This window comes from Bos taurus, unplaced genomic scaffold, assembly GCF_002263795.3.
Source record: "Bos taurus isolate L1 Dominette 01449 registration number 42190680 breed Hereford unplaced genomic scaffold, ARS-UCD2.0 contig_X_unplaced, whole genome shotgun sequence".
In the NCBI taxonomy this organism is placed as follows: domain Eukaryota; kingdom Metazoa; phylum Chordata; class Mammalia; order Artiodactyla; family Bovidae; genus Bos; species Bos taurus.
Window position 1 is genome coordinate 526,833 of NW_020192294.1, and position 22,326 is coordinate 549,158.

Below are 22,326 nucleotides of genomic sequence, written 5' to 3' on the forward strand. Positions count from 1 at the left end.
TGCTCAAAATTCTCCAAGCCAGGCTTCAGCAATATGTGAACCGTGAACTTCCTGATGTTCAAGCAGGTTTTAGAAAAGGCAGAGGAACCAGAGATCAAATTGCCAACATCCACTGGATCATGGAAAAAGCAAGAGAGTTCCAGAAAAGCATCTATTTCTGCTTTATTGACTATGCCAAAGCCTTTGACTATGTGGATCACAATAAACTGTGAAAAATTCTGAAAGAGATGGGAATACCAGACCACCTGATCTGCCTCTTGAGAAACCTGTATGCAGGTCAGGAAGCAACAGTTAGAAGTGGACATGGAACAACAGACTGGTTCCAAATAGAAAAAGGAGTATGTCAAGGCTGTATATTGTCACCCTGCTTATTTAACTTATATGCAGAGTACATCATGAGAAACGCTGGACTGGAAGAAACACAAGCTGGAATCAAGATTGCTGGGAGAAATATCAATAACCTCAGATATGCAGATGACACCACCCTTATGGCAGAAAGTGAAGAGGAACTCAAAAGCCTCTTGATGAAAGTGAAAGAGGAGAGTGAAAAAGTTGGCTTAAAGCTCAACATTCAGAAAACGGAGATCATGGCATCAGGTCCCATCACTTCATGGGAAATAGATGGGCAAACAGTGGAAACAGTGTCAGACTTTATTTTTGGGGGCTCCAAAATCACTGCAGATGGTGACTGCAGCCATGAAATTAAAAGACGCTTACTCCTTGGAAGGAAAGTTATGACCAACCTAGATAGCATATTCAAAAGCAGAGACATTACTTTGCCAACAAAGGTCCGTCTAGTCAAGGCTATGGTTTTTCCTGTGGTCATGTATGGATGTGAGAGTTGGACTGTGAAGAAGGCTGAGTGCCGAAGAATTGATGCTTTTGAACTGTGGTGTTGGAGAAGACTCTTGAGAGTCCCTTGGACTGCAAGGAGATCCAACCAGTCCATTCTGAAGGAGATCAGCCCTGGGATTTCTTTGGAAGGAATGATGCTAAAGCTGAAACTCCAGTACTTTGGCCACCTCATGCGAAGAGCTGACTCATTGGAAAAGACTCTGATGCTGGGAGGGATTGGGGGCAGGAGGAGAAGGGGACGACAGAGGATGAGATGGCTGGATGGCATCACTGACTCGATGGATATGAGTCTCAGTGAACTCCGGAAGTTGGTGATGGATAGGGAGGCCTGGCGTGCTGCTATTCATGGGGTCGCAAAGTGTTGGACACGACTGAGTGACTGAACTGAACTGAGAAACGATCCAAATAACTTGCACCTGGTAAGTAAATCAATAGTGGTATCTTCATACAATGAAATACTATTCAGCAACAAAAGGAACAGACTACTGATGAATTTGCTCTCATTGGCACAGTCGTGGGTACCTTTCTGACTTGCTTTTCTTTGTTTCTAAGCTGACCATATGAAAGGAACATGGTCGCACAAAAACTTGTATCAGTGCATGAATGTTCACCACAGAATTACTCATAATCACCTGAACATAAGAACAACCCAAACGCCCATCCCATCAACTGATGAATAGATGGACAAAATGTGGTCTATCCATACCATGGGATATTCAGTTCAGTTCAGTTTCTCAGTTGTGTCTTACTCTTTGCAACCCCATGGACTGCAGCATGCCAGGCCTCCCTTTCCATCACCAGCTCCCGGAGCTTACTCAAACTCATGTCCATTGAGTCGGTGATGCCATCCTACCATCTCATCCTCTGCCGTCCCCTTCCCCTCTTGCCTTCAATCTTTCCCAGCATCAGGGTCTTTTCCAGTGAGTCAGTTCTTCACATCAGGTGGCCAAAGTATTGGAGTTTCAGCTTCAGCATCTGTCCTTCCAATGAATAGTCAGGACTGATTTCCTTTCAGATGGACTGGTTGGATCTCCTTGCAGTCCAAGGGACTCTCAAGAGTCTTCTCCAACACCACAGTTCAAAAGCATAAATTCTTCAGCACTCACCATGTGATATTATTCATCTTTAAAGAGAAATGAAGTGATTCATTCTACAATGTCGATGAATCTCAAAAACATAATGCTAAGTGAAAGGAGTTAATCACAAAAGGCCACATGTTATATCATCCTGTTATATGATCCCATTTACTTGAAATCTCCAGAACTGGCAAACCCGTAGATACAGAAAGTAAGTGCATGATTGCCAGTGCTGGGAGAAGGAGGGAGGAGTGAATGACTGCTTAAAGAGTATAGAGTTTCTAATTGCAGTGATGATAATGTTCCACGATTAGATAGTGGTGATGCATTGTTGTTTTTTTTAATATTCATTATTTATTTGGCCACACCGGGTCTTAGTTGCAGCATGCAGGATCTTTATTTTTAATTGCCGCGTGCATAACTTTTAGTTACAACATGCAAACTCTTTGTTCTGGCATGTGGAATCTAGTTCCTTGATGAGGGATTGAACCTGAGCCCCCTGCATTGGGAGCACAGAGTCTTAGCGACTGGCCCACCAGGGAGGTTCTTCGATAGTGGTGATGACTGCACAACTCTGAATATACTAAAAACTACTGAATTGTTCACATTGAAATGATGAATTTTATGGTATGTGATTTATATCTCAATTTAAATTAAAAGACTAGAGCTTCACCAGTGTAAAAGAAGAAACACTTTCTTTTGATGCATATATTCTATAGATCAACTACCAACCAAGTTTTGGTCTTAAAGGTGACTTGTATTTGCAGCTGATCTCAGCCTTATGTGTTGATTTTATTGTTCTTCCTGTTAGAGTTCTGAGTGTAATTTGCTCTCACTTCAATGTACTGCCTTTAAGAATAGCAGTCACATACCACTTTCATAAAACAAAATTCTTGGTTATCTTTTATGAATACTAGTCAGTCTTAACGAACTTAGTATCCTGATGGATGGCATGTAGCAAGGATTTTACGTTCATTAGTATTTCCTGAGGGCTTCCCTTGTGGCTCAGCTGGTAAAGAATCTGCCTGCAATGAGGGAGACCTGGGTTCGATCCCTGGTTTGGGAAGATCCCCTGGAGAAGGGAAAGGATACCCACTCCAGTATTCTGCCCTGGAGAATTCCGTGGACTCCTGAATGAATGATTCTGTTGGATGAGAACAAGCTCTGTTTAGTTTGAAGAGGTTACCAACTTCCTTTTCTCAGTTACTCAATTCTTTCAATAAAAGAATTTTACCTGAATGTTGCTCCAATTTGGACTAAGGAGCCTCCATTAGAACTGAAAACTTTTTCTTAAAACTCTGCCAGTTGCATGCAGCTCTCTGAGAATTCCTTCCAGCTACATATTCCGTCACTCTTTTGTTCATTAAAAGAAATGAATTCCAGAAACTCAGCTTTGTAAACAACTTTGCAGTAAAAAAAAAAAAAAAAAAAACAAGTGTTCACATTCGATGAATGAAAACCATTTTAGACAGGAAATGGGCTTCAGGTTCTAAATTCAGTGCCTGTGTTCCAACCAGGAACGTGATTAGGGAAATATTGGAGTGGGGATTGGGAAGGGTTTTCTCTAAATAATAACTGATGACTTTTTGGTTCCTTAACAATTCAAAACACTTCCTTTTCTGTGGTTAAGGAGGGATTCCTATATCAGATATTCAAATAAAAATGAGAAGAATCCAACATTATCCTTTATTTGCTGGGATGAGGAAAGATTTTGCAATTGCTTTCGTCCACTGAATACCATTTTAGGCAGCTGATGTGGAATTATTAAAATAAGAAATTTAGAATCTGATCCTAAATATTTTTGCTTTCCTGCTATGTGATCTTGGAACTTTATAAAATGAGGATAATGTTGCCTAACTAGAAAAGTCATTGTGAAGTGTAATTGGCGATAAGTAAATACGTTGCACAGGGTCTGATAACCTCAGAGGTAATCAATTAAACTGAAATAGTTATTGAAATGCTCTGTTACGCACAGACCACATAGTAGTGCCTGAAAGACAAATGCTTAATATCCCGACCCTCACAGAGTTTACAGTCTAATGAGAAAACACTGCCAACTTCTTAGGCAATGGAAACATGACTTTTCTTTTTCTTGGTCTTCACTCATTTGTATGAATGTGCAGTGAAGTTTTGTATGGTCATTTTCAAGGCCACTAAAAGTAAACAGGAATGTTTTAAAAGAAATATTGTTGGGATTGGGAAAGCAAAGAGTGAAAGTGAAGTTGCTCGGTTGTGTCCAACTCTTTGCAACCCCATGGACTGTAGCCTATCAGGCTCCTCTGTCCATGGGATTTTCCAGGCAAGAGTGCTGGAGTGGATTGCCATTTCCTTCTCCAGGGGATCTTCCCAACCCAGGGATCGAACCCGGGTCTCCCACATTGCAGGCAGACGCTTTACCGTCTGAGCCACCAGGGAAGCAAAGAATCCTGACTAACAAAACCAATAAGTGCTACTCTGAATATTCCATGGAAAGGTAAGCCAGGAACAGGAATAAGTCACAGAGATTCTGTACACTGGGTATTTCACCTAGTAGGAATGATGCCCCAGAAAATGATGCCCCAAAGGGGGAACCACCCCCGCTCCCCGGCCTTTAGGAAAGTATATAGCAGTCCTGCCTTATCTTAGAAGTTTCCTTTGTGACTTTTGGACATGTTAATTTCATCAGCCCCCTCCTGCTTTATATAAATGTTGGATTGTAACTTACTGAGTGTCCTAAACTTAACCACAAGTTCTGAAACCATTGAAGAAGTCTGTCAGCATCTTTCATTTTTTTTTTTTTTTTTCCTTTACAAAGAGAAATCTGGAAATTTACTTTCCTCTCATAGCCAGGGAATTAGAGTGGAAATTTTGATCTAGATCAAAGTATATTACTGGTCTGACTCAATTTTTATTAACCCAAACCTTGGAAGCTTAAGGTTGACATTAGGTTGTTTCTGAGTTCCTTCATCCTGATTCTCCTGCATGTCTAGGTAACCTACTCGATTCCTGTGCATTTCATGATTTTATGGAATTTCTCAATGTGTATTATAAATGATAGTGTTCAGCTCTACAGCCAAGGAAATGATTGTGGCTGTGATATTTCCTCTAAAATCTTGGAACATTCCAATAATTCTACACCTACATGAAAATATACATATTATTTTCCAAATCAAAGAATATACAGTTCAAACAAGCTACTCAAATATTGAGCTGACCTTTTAAAGCAAATGATTCACATGAAGGCTTCTGATATATATACCATGAAAAGCCCCTGGGTATCTGGAAGTCAACAAAAAGAAACTGCAAAAGGGTCATTACTTGTGCTGGAAACCTTTCTCATCTCATGACTTACAGATTTGTAGAAATATTGCAATTTTAAATGCTCTATTGGTTCACATTATTGCTTACTTGAGGCAACTAAATATTTCTGTATCCCAAGACCAATATGATATAAACCCACTCCTTTTCTATTGGAAATTCCAAGTTTTTAAATCAAAACCTCAGAATGTAGTCCTAAAATTGCTTAGTGGTGAATATTTTTCAGTGAAGCCATATCTTACAACCACATCTGCTGAACCATAAGGTTTGTCAAGCTGTGGTCACCCTCCAACTGCCCTGTGGCCTAAGCTAATTTATGCCCAAAGGAATGCATGGGTTTAATGATCAGAATATTTACAGCCTTAAGACTCAGATGATTCTGTAATCTGTTTACTGTTTTGGGATGTAAAGCTTTTTTTTTTTTTTTTTCACAAAGTAATAGCTAATTGCTGACAAGTTTCCTACAGTCTTCCATGATAGCTCAGTTGGTAAAGAATCTGCCCTCCATGCGGGAGACCTGGGTTCGATCCCTGTGTTGGGAAAATCCCCTGGAGAAGGGAAAGGCTACCCACTCCAGTATTCTGGCCTGGAGAACTCCATGGACTGTATAGTCCATGGGGTCGCAAAGAGTCGGACACGACTCAGCAACTTTCACTTCACTTCATTTCCTAGATGAAAAACAATTTGCTTAATATTTCAACTCCTGTGTTACAACAAAGTAGCTGAAGACATGGATCCAAATATATTTTACACCAATATTCATTATCAGATCAGATCAGATCAGATTAGTCGCTCAGTCATGTCTGACTCTTTGCGACCCCAAATCGCAGCACGCCAGGCCTCCCTGTCCATCACCAACTCCCAGAGTTCACTCAGACTCATGTCCATCGAGTGGGTGATGCCATCCAGCCATCTCATCCTCTGTCGTCCCCTTCTCCTCCTGCCCCCAATCCCTCCCAGCATCAGAATCTTTTCCAATGAGTCAACTCTTTGCATGAGGTGGCCAAAGTACTGGAGTTTCAGCTTTAGCATCATTCCTTCCAAAGAAATCCCAGGGCTGATCTCCTTCAGAATGGACTTGTTGGATCTCCTTGCAGTCCAAGGGACTCTCAAGAGTCTTCTCCAACACCACAGTTCAAAAGCACCAATTCTTCGGCACTCAGCTTTCTTCACAGTCCAACTCTCACATCCATACATGACCACAGGAAAAACCATAGCCTTGACTAGACGGACCTTTTTTGGCAAAGTAATGTCTCTGCTTTTGAATATGCTGTCTAGGTTGGTCATAACTTTCCTTCCAAGGAGTAAGCGTCTTTTAATTTCATGGCTGCAGTCACCATCTGCAGTGATTTTGGAGCCCAGAAAAATAAAGTCTGACACTGTTTCCCCATCTATTTCCCATGAAGTGGTGGGACCAGATGCCATGATCTTCGTTTTCTGAATGTTGAGCTTTAAGCCAACTTTTTCACTCTCCACTTTCCCTTTCATCAAGAGGTTTGTGAGTTCCTCTTCACTTTCTGCCATAAAAGTGGTGTCATCTGAATATCTGAGGTTATTGATATTTCTCCCAGAAATCTTGATTCCAGCTTGTGTTTCTTCCAGTCCAGCGTTTCTCATGATGTACTCTGCATATAAGTTAAATAAACAGGGTGACAATATACAGCCTTGACGTACTCCTTTTTCTATTTGGAACCAGTCTGTTGTTCCATGTCCACTTCTAACTGTTGCTTCCTGACCTGCATACAAATTTCTCAAGAGGCAGATCAGGTGTTCTGGTATTCCCATCTCTTTCAGAATTTTTCACAGTTTATTGTGATCCACACAGTCAAAGGCTTTGGCATAGTCAATAAAGCAGAAATAGATCTTTTTCTGGAACTCTCTTGCTTTTTCCATGATCCAGTGGATGTTGGCAATTTGATCTCTGGTTCCTCTGCCTTTTCTAAAACCTGCTTGAACATCAGGAAGTTCACGGTTCACATATTGCTGAAGCCTGGCTTGGAGAATTTTGAGCATTACTTTACTAGCATGTGAGATGAGAGCAATTGTGTGGTAGTTTGAGCATTCTTTGGCATTGCCTTTCTTTGGGATTGGAATGAAAACTGACCTTTTCTAGTCCTGTGGCCACTGCTGGGTTTTCCAAATTTGCTGGCATATTGAGTGCAGCACTTTCACAGCATCATCTTTCAGGATTTGGAATAGCTCAACTGGAATTCCATCACCTCCACTAGCTTTGTTCGTAGTGATGCTTTCTAAGGCCCACTTGACTTCACATTCCAGGATGTCTGCCTCTAGGTCAGTGATCACACCATCGTGATTATCTGGGTCGTGAAGATCTTTTTTGTACAGTTCTTCTGTGTATTCTTGCCATCTCTTCTTAACATCTTCTGCTTCTTTTAGGTCCATACCATTTCTGTCCTTTATCGAGCCCATCTTTGCATGAAATGTTCCTTTGGTATCTCTTATTTTCTTGAAGAGATCTCTAGTCTTTCCCGTTCTGTTGTTTTCCTCTATTTCTTTGCATTGATCACTGAAGAAGGCTTTCTTATCTCTCCTTGCTATTCTTTGGAACTCTGCATTCAGATGGTTATATCTATCCTTTTCTCCTTTGCTTTTCGCTTCTCTTCTTTTCACAGCTCTTTGTAAGGCCTCTCCAGACAGCCATTTTGCTCTTTTGCATTTCTTTTCCATGGGGATGGTCTTGATCCCTGTCTCCCGTACAATGTCACAAACCTCATTCCATAGTTCATCAGGCACTCTATCTATCAGATCTAGGCCCTTAAATCTATTTTTCACTTCCACTGTATAATCATAAGGGATTTGATTTAGGTCATACCTGAATGGTCTAGTGGTTTTCCCTACTTTCTTCAATTTAAGTCTGAATTTAGCAATAAGGAGTTCATGGTCTGAGCCACAATCAGCTCCTGGTCTTGTTTTTGCTGACTGTATAGAGCTTCTCCATCTTTGGCTGCAAAGAATATAATCAATCTGATTTCGGTGTTGACCATCTGGTGATGTCCATGTATAGAGTCTTCTCTTGTGTTTTTGGAAGAGGGTGTTTGTTATGACCAGTGCATTTTCTTGGCAAAATGCTATTAGTCTTTGCCCTGCTTCATTCCGTATTCCAAGGCCAAATTTGCCTGTTACTCCAGGCGTTTCTTGACTTCCTACTTTTGCATTCCAGTCCCCTATAATGAAAAGGACAAATAAAATGTAAAATGGACAAACATCTTGATATTTTGCTAAAATTGCCTCTTTTACTTCAAATCAAATCTGCAAAGTACAATTGTTTTTGTTTATTTAGTCGCTAAGTCATGTCCAAGACTTTTGCAACCCCATGGACTGTAGCCCTCTAGGCTCCTCTGTCCGTGGGATTTTTCAGGCAAGAATACTGGAGTGGGTTAAGATTTCCTTCTCCAGAGGATCTTCCCAACCCAGGGATTGAATGCACGTCTCCTACATTGCAGGCAGATTCTTTACCACTGAGCCATCAGGAAAGTGCAAAGTATGATACAGGCCCAAAGTTAAATTTCCAGAGAACTACTAAGATATTATGGAAACTGAAAATATTGGAAGGTATTTTTCTCTGTTCATCTCGCAGATGAGCAGCTTTGCATTTTTCCTGTCTTGCCTTAGGTTTGCATCCAAATAACTTTCAAAGCTGCTAAAATTATAAAGTAATATAAAATTAAGTTAGCAAAGAATTCTAAAATGTTTTTGATGCTACTTGAGAATAAATACACAGAAATATCTTCACAGGAATTCCAGTTATAGAGAAGGGATTTCAAAGATTCAAGAAAAGCCCAGAGGGTACAAGGAAAATAGAACTGACATCTCACTCCTAAAGGAGTTAGTTTAATGTTTTCTCTATATTCTAACTCTCCTAGAGCAAAATGATTTGAAGTTCTAGGGTTCATCCTCCTCTATTTAGCCACCATTATGTTCTAAAAGCTTGTATTTCAAAGGTATAATGTTTAAGGAGAACGTTAAACAAAACATCAGGCCAGAGATGAATCAAAGGCTGGAGAGAATGTTAGTGTTTCCTTTATTTCAACTTACTGAAATAATTTAAGGCAGGAACTTGGTTCAAATTACTCATATCATAAAATTTCAAGTTAAGAGGCTGTTTAATAATAATAGTGGCTTATATTCAATTTTGGTTCAAAATATCTTAAGAAACCTCAACATAAAGAAAGCACTTCTAAAATTTGACTTCCAAATAAAAGCATATTATGTATCTAATTTGGGTGGGAATGTATTATAAACATAAGTAATTTGGTTACATTTCAAGGTAATGCTCACTCCTTTATCTAGAAACAGAGCAATATCTAGAGTAACCCCAAGACCCCTTATTATCAAGAATCCCCCAAATTGCTTTGCCTTATTTGAAGTGACTGTAGTCATTTTGTTGGTTCTCTGCCACTTGAGGAGGTCTTTAAGTGAAGACAAGACCAACTAAGAGGTACTTTGTATAGAGCCTAAAGGACATTTTGGCTCCAGTTATACTATTGGCTTTATTTGCTTCATAATTTGGAGAAGGCAATGGCACCCCACTCCAGTATTCCTGCCTGGAAAATCCCATGGACGGAGGAGCCTGGTAGGCTGCAGTCCATGGGGTCGCTGAGGGTTGGACACGACTGAGCGACCTCACTTTCACTTTTCACTTTCATGCATTGGAGAAGGAAATGGCAGCCCACTCCAGTGTTCTTGCCTGGAGAATCCTAGGGACGGGGGAGCCTGGTGGGCTGCTGTCTATGGGGTCGCACAGAGTCGGACACGACTGAAGCGACTTAGCAGCAGCAGCTTCATAACTGGCAAACTAAGATCCACAGGCCAAATTGACCCACTGCAGGACCAAGCCTACTGTGCCCATTTCTTTCCATGCTGTTCATAGCTGCATTCACACTGCAGCTGCAAAGCTGAGTTGTGGGACAGAGCATTTTACAGCCTACAAACCCAGAATATTTATTCTCCTGCCCTTCACAGGGAACAATTCTGATGATACTAGGTTTTCTATTTTCCCATTCTGTCACACTTGCCTGGCTTCCTTGCTTTCACCCAGATTCCTCAGTTTCCAGTCCTAAGCCTCATGAGATCTTAGCCTCTGTTCTTTCTAGAATTTCTTCACTTGCCCTGCCACCTTTTCTCTGGACTCTCTTAGTAACAACTTGGTTTTTTTACCAAGCATCCAATTGCCATGAGCTTATTTAACCTTTTCTGCATATATTCTCTGAACCCCAGAAATTCTCTTATTCCTGACTAGCATTAACACAGGCTTCCCAAGTGGCTCAGTGGTAAAGAATCTACCTGCCAATGCAAGAGGCACAGGTTCAATCCCTGGGTTGGGAAGATTCCCCTGGAGAAGGAAATTGCAACCCACTCCAGTATTCTTGCCTGGAGAATCCCATGGACAGAGGAGCCTGGCGGGCTACCATCCATGGGGTTACAAAAAAGGTCAGATATGACTTAGTGACTGAAAAACAACAAGCATTAACACTTTTTTCAGGTGGATACCTCCAGAAACACTCCTCCTCGCATCATCACCACTATGCTGCTGTCTCTACCCTAGCTCTGCATTTAGGGTTAAACTCTAGGATATTCCAGGTCTAATATGTGTGTTGCTAGTCTTTAGGGTAGAATCTCCCCAGGGAATGCAGGTGTAGCATCATGTTCTGAAGACCCAAACTGCTATGCATGCTGTCCTACTGGTCTACCTAAAATTGTGTAGCCTGTGTTTGCCCTTTAGTCTCTTGTCTTAAATGGGTGTAGGGAGGAAGGAAGCTATACTCTTCCTTATGGAAGAATTCTGGCTCAGATGGTAAAGAATCTGCCTGCAAAGCAGCAGACACAGGTTTGATCCCTGGGTTTGGAAGATCCCTTGGAGAATGGAATGGCAACCCACTCCAGTATTCTTGCCTGGAGGATTCCATGGACAGAGGAGCCTGGTGGGCTACAGTCCATGGGGTTACAAAGAGACAGACACACAACTTAACAGTATCTCTCCTAAGATATGTAGTAATCACAAAGGGAAGAATAGTTACAGTGGAGAATTCTGGCAGACACCACCTTAGCCAGGTGATCAAAGTTAACATCCCTAGTAATACCTGTGAACATCAGGCACCCCCAGATATGATACCCTGAGAAGCGCACATTGCTTCAATAGTATTCTTGCCCCAAATGCATAACCTCACAGAAGACATCACACAGACCCATACTGAGGGGCATTCTAACAAAAAGCAACCACTGTTCTTCAAAAGTGTCAAGATCTGGAAAACTTTCACATATCAGAAGAGACTAAGGACAAGTGACAGTTGAATGCAATGTAGAATCTTGGGTGGGATCCTAGAACAAAAGAAGGACATTAGTGGGAAAACTGGTGAAATCTGAATAAGTTCTACACTTTTACTAGTGTGTGTGTGCTTAGTCACTTCAGTCATGTTCCACTCTTTGCAATGCCCTGGACTGTAGGCTGCCATGGGATTCTCCAGGCAAGAATACTGGAGTGGGTTGCCACTTCGTTTTCCAAGGGATCTTCCTGACCCAGGGATCAAACCAGCGTCTCCTGCATTTGAAGGCTGATTCGTTACCACTAAGCCACCAGGGAAGCCCAGAGGGTGGGGATCCAAACAAATGGAACTATATTGGGCAACCACCTCACCAATCAGAAAACTGCATGGTGAAGTTTGAGGAGGTATTTCATGTCACAGACTAAAAGTCTAAGGAGCTATTTTACAAGACAGAAAATACTGGAAGGTAAAGTAAAGTTAGCACATGAAAATGAGCACAAGAACCTCTTCATTAAACCCTGTTGGGGCTCTTTGGACAAATTTCCCTGCTTCCACCTCTGACTATTTTCCAAAGATACTGTCTGTTTAGTTTTGGATATTACACTTGACATTCCTTCCTTCCTCATTCAGTGGATATTCAAGCTTTCCCCGTGTATAGCATGCCTCGCTGGTCAGAACCTTGTGGCCAATAGTAATGGATCCCATGGAAGAAGCCTGGGACTATATGTTGGAGGAGCTGCCTTGTAATTCCATCTCTCGCTTTGTCAATGGATGAACCAGAAGTGTAGAGCCACAGTTCCCCTTAGAGAGCTGGTTCTATTTCTTAGACATTTAAAAATACAATTACCCAGCCAACCTTTGCAACTTCTGATTCAATAGGGTTTCTGTTAGGATTCTGGTGTTTTCAAAAAAATAAAGATTTGTAATGTGCAGTCAAGGTTGAGTTTCCCAGAGGTGCTTGTTCATACACCTCACCAGGGAAATATTTCAAAAACACATGAGCTGATAGAACCCAAGAATTGCTATTTATCCCAAGTTCCATGGGTGATCATTATCCTAAAGCTCAGGAAATACTGATCAAGAGAGGGAATTGGAATGTAGGCTTAAATAACTGTGAAAAGTATGATACACATGTAGACTTTTGCTATCTTTCATTGTATTCTCTGATGACATGGTTAGCATGATGCAATTCCAGAATCAGTGATGACCTTGACTGAAAATGGTACTAATATTCACTTGGATTTTCTGAGCTTATATAGGCAGGAGGCGCCTTCCCAATCAGCAGGTTTTATTACAATCACTTACTTGAATTTAACAAAAGGAAAAGAAATGGCTAGTCTGCCGAAAAATAATTTTTCATCCAGAGGATTAGTTCACTTAGTTCAGAAGAGAGATGAAAACCTCTGCTCATCTTGGAGCAAAAATGGGTTGAATGAGCTATAACAATGTATTTAATAAACAGTTAAACCCTGAAAACAATGATTAAATATCACCATCAACCCTGGGCTTAGATCACTGATATTTTATAACTACCGCTGCTTTCTATGCAGACTATCTGAGGAGAAAATTAACTGTGTTCTCAGGAAATTTTGACCCCACTTTTCAGGGTAAAATCATCAGAGTTAAGGGATTCTCTCTAAAATAGCGTGTCCCAAAGTACCTATCACAGAGCATTAGTTCTGTCTAGGGATCATAGTTCTATGCAAGAGATAATGCCATAAAAAAGGAGTTGTGTAGACAAGTAATTTGGGGAAATGTGCAATTTTATATTCATCTCTTGGAGATCCATAGCACACATTAGCATATTTAAGGCTCTGTTAAATCCTACATATCTGATTACCATTATTTAATCCAACATTTTAAATTAACTTTAATAGAGTCCTTTTTTTTATTTTTAATAGAGATGCCTATTTACATCTGGAGAATCTGCTCCTTGAAGAAATCTTGAGGAACATTATTCCAAGGTACTAATATTGTGTTGACATCTAGAGATTTGTTTATGGGATTTAATACTGATGACAAGAACAGACATTTTCTCTGTTGTAAGAAGATGAAATTAAAAAATAGGTACAGTGAAAAATGCATTTGTTTAATAACTGATGGAAATGACCACATAGAAAAAATGAAATGTTCTGTTTTATATGTCTGTTTATATTGTAAGACTTAGGGAATCAAATAAGTTTTGGATCATCTAAGTTCTAAATCAAATAACAGACATGTACTAAATACTACTGATTACTGTTTGTTAGTTGCTGTGGGCATGATAAAGTGATATGTGGCACAGATTATCTCTTTATAGATTTATAATAGATTTATTATATTACTAGTGAATGTCTATTGAGTCTCTAATATGTTCTGGGGTTCACTTTAGTGATTAACATATATTATTTCAGTCTCCACAATCGCCATATAAGGTAAGTACTGATATTATGCTCATGTTTCTTGAAGTCTGGATCTTTTCTCAGTCATACTGATACTTAGTAACAAGGCTGGTGTCTAACGCTTGAAGGTTTCACTCAGGAAACTCCAAGTGTGACTGGTACATGACCTCCAAACCACACCAGACCATGTGCATCCTTGCTAGCTAGGCATCCGCAAGAAAGGATTGCTTGAGCTTGGAGGCTCATCTTAAAATTTCCCACTTGTTGTGGCCTTACTTTAAAATCTTAGCCTTAAAAAAAAATAAAAATAAATAAAAATAAAATAAAATCTTAGCCTTGTTTGATTTAAAATACATGTTTTAAGATTTACATTTATATTTTATTTTAAGACGCAAATGACACACATGTACGTAGATAGTGTGTGTGGTTTGAGTGAATCCGCATACAGTACGTACAGTCAATATACATCCCATATGTCCCATAATATTCGCCTTAATGTTCCTAACTCCTCAAGAAAGCTCCTATCCCTTGCTTTTGTAGGAACCAGTGTTTTGAGAAAAAGCATGACCACGTTCATTTTTGCCATCTTCTTTCAGTGACAGGCCACATGTGAAATTTCAGCCATGTTTGGGCTCTGTGCACAGGCAGATTTCATAGTCTGTCATTATTTCCCAGTGACATGAAATCAAAGGTCTTTCCTTGTGTGTGTTGGCAGCTTTTGGTTCCCTGGTCATAATGAGGTACCATAAGCATGAATAACCCTGCTGGGTTACCAGGAGTTTTTAGTCTAGCCTGCCAGATATTATTTCAGGTAAACCCTATCTGTTCATTTTCTCGTGGTTGAATTCGGTTTTCTCCCATCCCTTTGGGCTTCGATCTTTGGATATTTATTTATGCTTCTGTTGTTTTAGAACTTGGCTTTCTTGTTCCATGGGATCCTTTAAAAATATTAAGTCGACCATGTCGATGACAAAACACTCTCAATGAATTCTCTTCTCTCATTCGCCTTATTCCCTGCAGTTTCTCAGTGGGGGCCTAGGGCAAGGCTTGCTACTGACTGGGTGCCAAGCTGTTCACTGCATCACGTCTGTTGAATGTGCACATGGCAACAGCTCATGCACAGGGCCAGAGGTGTCCTTGGATGAGCTTCTTCCCTTCCAAATCCCTTCTAGGATGACTTTCCCATTTCCTGTCCTGCTGATTGCACCCTTGGAAGGGATTTGAAGTCTGGAGTGTCTTTGATGTTTTCTTCTGTCCATGCCAAAGCCTCCCCAGGAGATGACCGGCTCTCTGAAGCCTGTGCAAATGGGGTTTTAAGTCAGAGTGGCTGCCAAGCTGTTGTGTTTCTTTGCTGTCTCTTTGATGTCTATCTAACATGGTGTCTTGTATGCCTCACCCAGTGCCTGGCATGTAACAAGTCCTCATTACCATTGGCTTGGTGTGGAAACTTGCATGGAAAATATTTCTGGAACTCCCCCTTACCCATCACAAGAGTATTTCCTTTTTCCCGTTCCACCTCTTTCTGTCTCCCCTCTACCACACAGACACATTTGCTAGATATGAAGAAATTTCCTTACACTGAAGTAAAAAAAAGACAAACCAAGAAGAGATAAGAACATGTTTCTTTAAATAACAGACTGCAGCATTGGGATAAATTTGTGTCATATGACTCATACACTGAGAACCAAGGCTTTCAAGGGTTCAGAGCTTCTGACAAGGCTTTGGGCACATCCAGTTATCCCAGTTTAAAAATATTCCTTTCTTGGTCTTTCTGAGGTGTGAAAAGCATATTTATGGAGGGGCTGACCCAAAAATGACATATTAAAAAAATGAGACAATGTTTCACTATTGACACATACATGAAAGTCTACTGACAACTTTCACTACATTCATTTTATTTTGTGCTTACTGGTTGGTTTCCAAATGAAATTTTTCATTCTGAAGAAACTACTGAAATAAAGCACAAAGGGTACATTTAAAGGATGCCATGTTACATTTCAAATTTGGATAAGACTTTGATATCATTAAAAATATATGCAAGTATATTTCTGTTCCCAGACTTTCAGTTATCAGAGTGTGCCAGTGTGACTCCCTGGAAGGGAGTGCAAAGGAGGATGTTGAGACATGGAGAGGCTAAGGGACTTGAGTCCAAGATACTCATTGAGTCATGTTTTCTTTCAAGATTTCCTTGAAGCATTCTCTTCTCTTTCCTCCTGACTGATGATTCCAGTTCTGCTCCTTCTGGAAATGTCTGACATTCATCTTCCTTTTATATATGCATTTTAATTAGAGGGTAATTATTTTTTTACAAGATTGTGATGGTGTTTGCCATACATCAACATGAATAAGCCACAGGTATACATGTGTCTTCCTTTCCAACTTGAATTGTTCTGCCTGGTTCGCATCATTCTTTTGTATTTGGTGCTTTCCCTCCAACAGTTCCAGCAGATGCTGCTCGTCTCTCCTTTCCACTTCTTTGAGTTTGATGTTGCCCCTATTGTCTATTACTTTTGTTGGCTCTTTATTAACTCTGGAATGGAGAGGAAGAGAGAAACAGGTAATCCAGATACCTAAACATGATATTGCCTGTGACTTCACAGCACTCCTTTTGCAATGAAACTTGAATGTGAGCTTTTGGACCTTCCAAACATGCAAACTTTACACACCAGAGTATTTAATCACTGAACTGAGGCATTGGGCACTTGGTCCAGGTTATGTCTCCTGAAATCTTCCCCCAAACCTAATTTTCTGAAGATGAGCTGCTTTGCATTCTCTGTTGCTTCTTGTAGCCCAAACTGTTCCAGTTGAAGATACGTGTTTTCACAGTTCAACTTGCCTTCCCAATTCAAGAGAGATTATCATTAGAAGTGTCAGCTTAGCATATCTGCCACTCTGTGCTTTCTCCTTCCAGGGAGGTTAGAGCTCAGAAAGTCCTGCCAAAATATTGTTCAGCACACAGAATGTGGTCTCTGGCAATAGCCTCTTTTCATGATTTTGCCCAATTGTGTTTTCAGAAGGAAATAATACACCGATACATAAATACGAAGATATAAAATATATAATACTTAAATTTATAAATTTTTATGTATTTTTTTAAAAAGAACATCCATGTCTCATTAGAGTGAAAGAAGAATTTGTGATAAAAATCATGGAAAACAAAGAGTTAAGGAAACTGTTGGAGTAAATGTCCAAACAACAAAAAGCATTACCCCAAATACACAATTTTTCAAATTCTTTGTAAGTATTTTCAGAAGTTTTATAATGTGACATGCATTGTCTTGGATATTTTGGTATCTAAGAAATAAATATGAGAGATTATCTTTGCTCACCAAAGCTTTACTGTTTCAAAATCTGAAACTGCATTGGACACCCACATAGCGTTCCCTGAAAAGTTGAATGAAAGCATATGCATGCCAACTAAGTTGGTCATAAGACATGGAGTTTTTTAAAAAGCTTCATTTTTTACTGAATGCTTAAATTTAGAAATATTTCATGAGAAATTGCTCAGAGCTTTCTTAGCAATATCTCCCAGTAAGCAAGACTTCTACTAATTTATCATCCTATCTTTGCCTAGAATATAATAATGGCAAATAGAGAGCAAGAGAAAGGAAAAAGATTAGGTAAACAGTAGGGCTATGATTCATTTTAGAAATATACTTCCATTCAACCATGGCTGAAGCTGATTACAAATACGAGATTAAGTTATAGTAGCCAGTCTTGAACCCCAAAAGGGATCATTCAGAAGATGGTCAGAATATAAACTGGAAGCCCCACCCAGCCTGCTTTACAGGTATTTGAGACCGCAGGATTAAATTGCTCCCACATCCTGAAGGCTTCTTCCTAGTATGGAATGTAACTGTAAACAATCAAGTTTCTTAGGCACAAATGTGCTAAGCTTAAACATTGTTTTCTATACCTTGCTTTTAGATTGTATTTCATTGTATGTTATAGCCCCAATGGACAGCCCCATCTACACCCACCTACATTTGCTAATTCTTCTGCTATGTTCCTTCTCCCAGGCCTCCTAAAACTCAGCTGTGTACCCAGAGTTGGAGGTCTCTTTCCATCTAGCTGTTGTGTAAACAGTCCATGGGTAGTAAGAAAAAGAACAACTTTTCCTTTGACTGGGCATGTTGAATGGCCGAGTTACATAGCCCATGACACTAACTCAAGAAATGTTGGAAAATGATGACACAGAAGACTCAATCTGAAGACAGTGATTCTGCTCTTGCACACGGTTGTCCTTGTTCTTCCTTGATGTGTAAGAATGGGGTAGAAGATGACAAGCATTGGAATTCAGGCAGTTTGCCGAATAGCCTTGTGTATATAGAATGTGAATTGTACATAATGTGTGAGCTGGAATGAGTGGATTTCAAGTGTGAGATTTAACAGAATGTAATGTATTTGGATGGCTTCCCCAGTTCTCTCTGCGGGAAGCCTGACCCTGCTGTCCTGTGTGGGTGTAAAGATACCCCATTAGCCATGGTTTCAAAAGGTAGGCTTTTCTGCTGCTTGGATAAGTCTGAAACTGAACATAGAAAGCCAGGAAGAAATTTGAGATTGCAAGTAAACCCTCAACTCGAGAAGCCCTTTGTTACAGACAGAAAGGGACATGTGCTCATTATTTTCATGTAGCTAAGAAATAGAAGTTCAGCTTAGGTTTATGTGTACTTTAACCTAAATTCCTATGACAACTCTGAACAAGTTAATTAAATTTGTCCAGGTGCTTCCATGTAGGTATATTTTTTTGTAGTTTTGTTTATCAGACTCCAGAAAAACAGCAACACTAGAAGGGGTATGTGCATTTGAGCTGATGGGTCATTAACATTTTTTGAATACTTACTATGTGCTAGACCAGTGCTTCTCAAAAAAAAATTCTAGATAAAATTGTAACAAGTCAAATCCAACAATACATAAAAAGATTAATACATCATGACCCTGTCATGTTAATCCCAGGAATGTAGGTTGGCATAAAATGTGAAAATCAGCCAATATAATTCACTATATTTATAAACTAAAAATAAAGAAAAAAAAAAACTATGTGATAATATACATAGAAATAACATTTGTCAAAATCCAACATCCACTCCTGACAAAACCTCTCAACAAATAGGAACAGAAGGGAACTTCCACAATCTGATAAAGGACATCTATGAGAAAGCCATAGCTAATGTCATTCTTGTGGTGAAAGACTGAAATCCACCTCTCTAAAATAAAAAATAAGATCAGGATGTTCATTTTCCTCACCTGTATTTAACATTGTACTGGAAAGTCTAGCCAGAGAAATTAGTTAAGGAAAAGAACTAAAGAATAGACAGGGAAAAAGTTAAACTGTCTTATTTACAGATGATAGTTTATATAGAAAATATGATAGATCTATAAAAAAGCTGCTGGAGCTAGTGAGTTGGGAAAAGTTACAAGATTTAAGATCAATATACAAAAATAATTGTAATCCTCAACATTCAGAAAACGAAGATCACGGCATCTGGTCCCATCACTTCATGGGAAATAGATGGGGAAGCAGTGGAAACAGTGTCAGACTATTTTTTTGGGCTCCAAAATCACTGCAGATGGTGACTGCAGCCATGAAATTAAAAGACGCTCACTCCTTGGAAGGAAAGTTATGACCAACCTAGATAGCATATTCAAAAGCAGAGACATTACTTTGCCAACAAAGGTCCGTCTAGTCAAGGCTATGGTTTTTCCTGTGGTCATGTATGGATGTGAGAGTTGGACTGTGAAGAAGGCTGAGCACCGAAGAATTGATGCTTTTGAACTGTGGTGTTGGAGAAGACTCTTGAGAGTCCCTTGGACTGCAAGGAGATCCAACTAGTCCATTCTGAAGGAGATCAGCCCTGGGATTTCCTTGGAAGGAATGCTGCTAAAGCTCTTTGGAAGGAATGCTGCTAAAGTTGAAACTCCAGTACTTTGGCCACCTGATGCGAAGAGTTGACTCATTGGAAAAGACTCTGATGCTGGGAGGGATTGGGGGCAGGAGGAGAAGGGGATGACAGAGGATGAGATGGCTGGATGGCATCACTGACTCGATGGACATGAGTCTGAGTGAACTCTGGGAGTTGGTGATGGACAGGGAGGCCTGGCGTGCTGCAATTCATGGGATCGCAAAGAGTTGGACACAACTGAGTGACTGAACTGAACTGATACTGGCATGGAAGGGCTTCCCTGGTGGCTCAGAGGTTAAAGTGTCTGCCTGCAATGCAGGAGACCTGGGTTCGATCCCTGGTTCAGGAAGATCCCCTGGAGAAGGAAATGGCACCCCACTCCAGTATTCTTGCCTGGAGAATCCCATGGATGGAGGAGCCTGGTGGGCTACAGTCCACGGGGTCGCAAAGAGTTGGACACGACTGAGCAACTTCACTTATACTGGCATGGAACAGTAGGAAATTAAAGTAGAAATATCATTTACAATACCATAATAGTTTAATGCTTTAGAGATAAATTGGACAGAATATGTAAAAGACATGTACAGGTAAAACATTTTTGAGAGAAAATAAATGATTACCTACATAGTCTGTTTGTTCAAAGGCCAAAAGACTCAATATTGTTAAAATTTCACATCTCCCACAATTAATCAATAGATTTAATGCAATCCTAATCAAAATCCCAGTAGGACTTTTTTTAGCAGATATTGACAAACTGATTCTAAAATTCATATGGAAATACAAAGAAGCTAGGATACAACTAGCTTTTAAAAGTGGGAAAAAGGGATATTATTAAGCTCCTGTAATCAAGACAGTGTGGTATTGATATAAATATAGATAAGTAGAGTATTGGAATAGATTGGAGAAATTATTAATAGATGCACATATATATGCACAGCTGAATTCTAACAAGTGCAGAAACAATCCGATAAAACAAGTGTGTGTGTGTGTGAGAGAGAGAGAGAGAGCACTCAGCCGTGTCCAACTGTTTGTGACTCCATGGACTCGAGCCCACCAGGCTCCTCTGTCCGTGGAATTTCCTAGGCATGAGTAATGGACAGGGTTGCCATTTCCTGCTCCAGGGGATCTTCCCCACCCATATCTCTGGTGTCTCCTGCATTGACTGGCACATGGATTCTATAACACTAGCACCACCTGGGAAGCATCATGCATTATATGCATAGTAGGGTTTGGGGAAAAAATGTCATTTTTTTTTTGCCCTGGCCTGACAGTCACTTTTAGGAAGAGAGATAACAAACCGATTGAACTGTGGCAGGTGATATCCCAATAACATAGTTTGTAAAGGGGGAAGTTAACAAGCATTTAGGGGGCATAGCAAATGCTGAGTGCCACGTGGCGATCAAAGAAACAAGGCAAGACTAAGAATGTGAAAGATGTGGCAACAGATTGAAGCCTATGGAAGAAGAATTGATGGGAAATAATAAGATGGGGTGTAAGGAAAAGATTTTGAGGACAAGAATGCTAAAGATGCACTTATACATCATTTGATGTGTTACAGGGTAAATGCTGTCCTTGGCCTCCAACCTTCAGGAAAAAAAAACAAAACAAAACAAAAACCTGCTAAACACAGAACCTTATGTCATTGCTACTTTGAGTGGCCTCTAGCATCAAGCAATAAGAAAAACTGTGTGTCAGTTCAGGTCATCTGAGAAGCCGCTACACAGATGGAGAAAATACCAATGAAAGATATGGGAGAGAGAGAGCAGGGATGGCTTTCCAGGTGCCTCAGTGGTAAAGAATCTGCCTGCCAAGCAGGAGACGAGGGTCTGATCCCTGGGTCAGGAAGGAAAGGCAACCCCTTCAGTACTCTTGCCTGGGAGAATCCCAGAGGAGCCTGGGGACTGTCTATGTGGTCGAAAGGAGTTGGATATGACTGAGAGATGAAACAGCAGCAGCAGAGCAGGAATAGGTAGGGAGAGCCTTTGATCCATGATGCATGTCTAATGCCTGTGAGGAGAAGGAAGGAACACTGGGACAGGAACCCTGTGGTCTATAACAGAGCTCTGAGACCATCATGCCCTAGATGCTGGGCAGTCCTTGAGCAAAGCTTTCCTATTAGAGAATCCACATCAGACAGGGGTTTGAATCTAGCCTCATTCTTTGGCCGGGAGTGGTCCCGAGGCAGTGTAGTCTTGGGAGAAATATCGCAGATCGGTAGGTACAGCCGCTGTCGGCTATCTGCTCACCATACACTTGGCCACAAATTGTCCTGAAGGGAGATCTGACTGGTGCAACCCCAACCTCAGAAGGGTCAGTGATGTGGCCCAAACACAACTAATTCGTCAGAAGAAGGAATTAGCATAAAAAACACGTAGGAGAGGTCCAAGCTCCACCTGCCCCTGTGAATCCCTGAAGGATCTCTACTACAATTGGGTTGGGGGTAGCAACAAATTTAATGAGAATCAAAAGGGAAAGCCTGGCTGGGCTGACATTACACCCTGGCTCCTCTTAGAGAATAAAAAGTCCAGCC

General features: G+C 40.4%; 1 long non-coding RNA gene across 1 annotated transcript in view; it reads left to right on the plus strand.

Moving 5' to 3' along the window:
- The window catches only part of LOC112445842 (uncharacterized), a 283,840-nt gene that overhangs the window by 230,714 nt on the left and 30,800 nt on the right, over window positions 1–22,326 (plus strand). Inside the window, exon 5 of the long non-coding RNA XR_009493785.1 lies at window positions 13,414–13,476. This is a non-coding gene — a long non-coding RNA (uncharacterized lncRNA). The remainder of the gene's footprint in view (window positions 1–13,413; window positions 13,477–22,326) is intronic.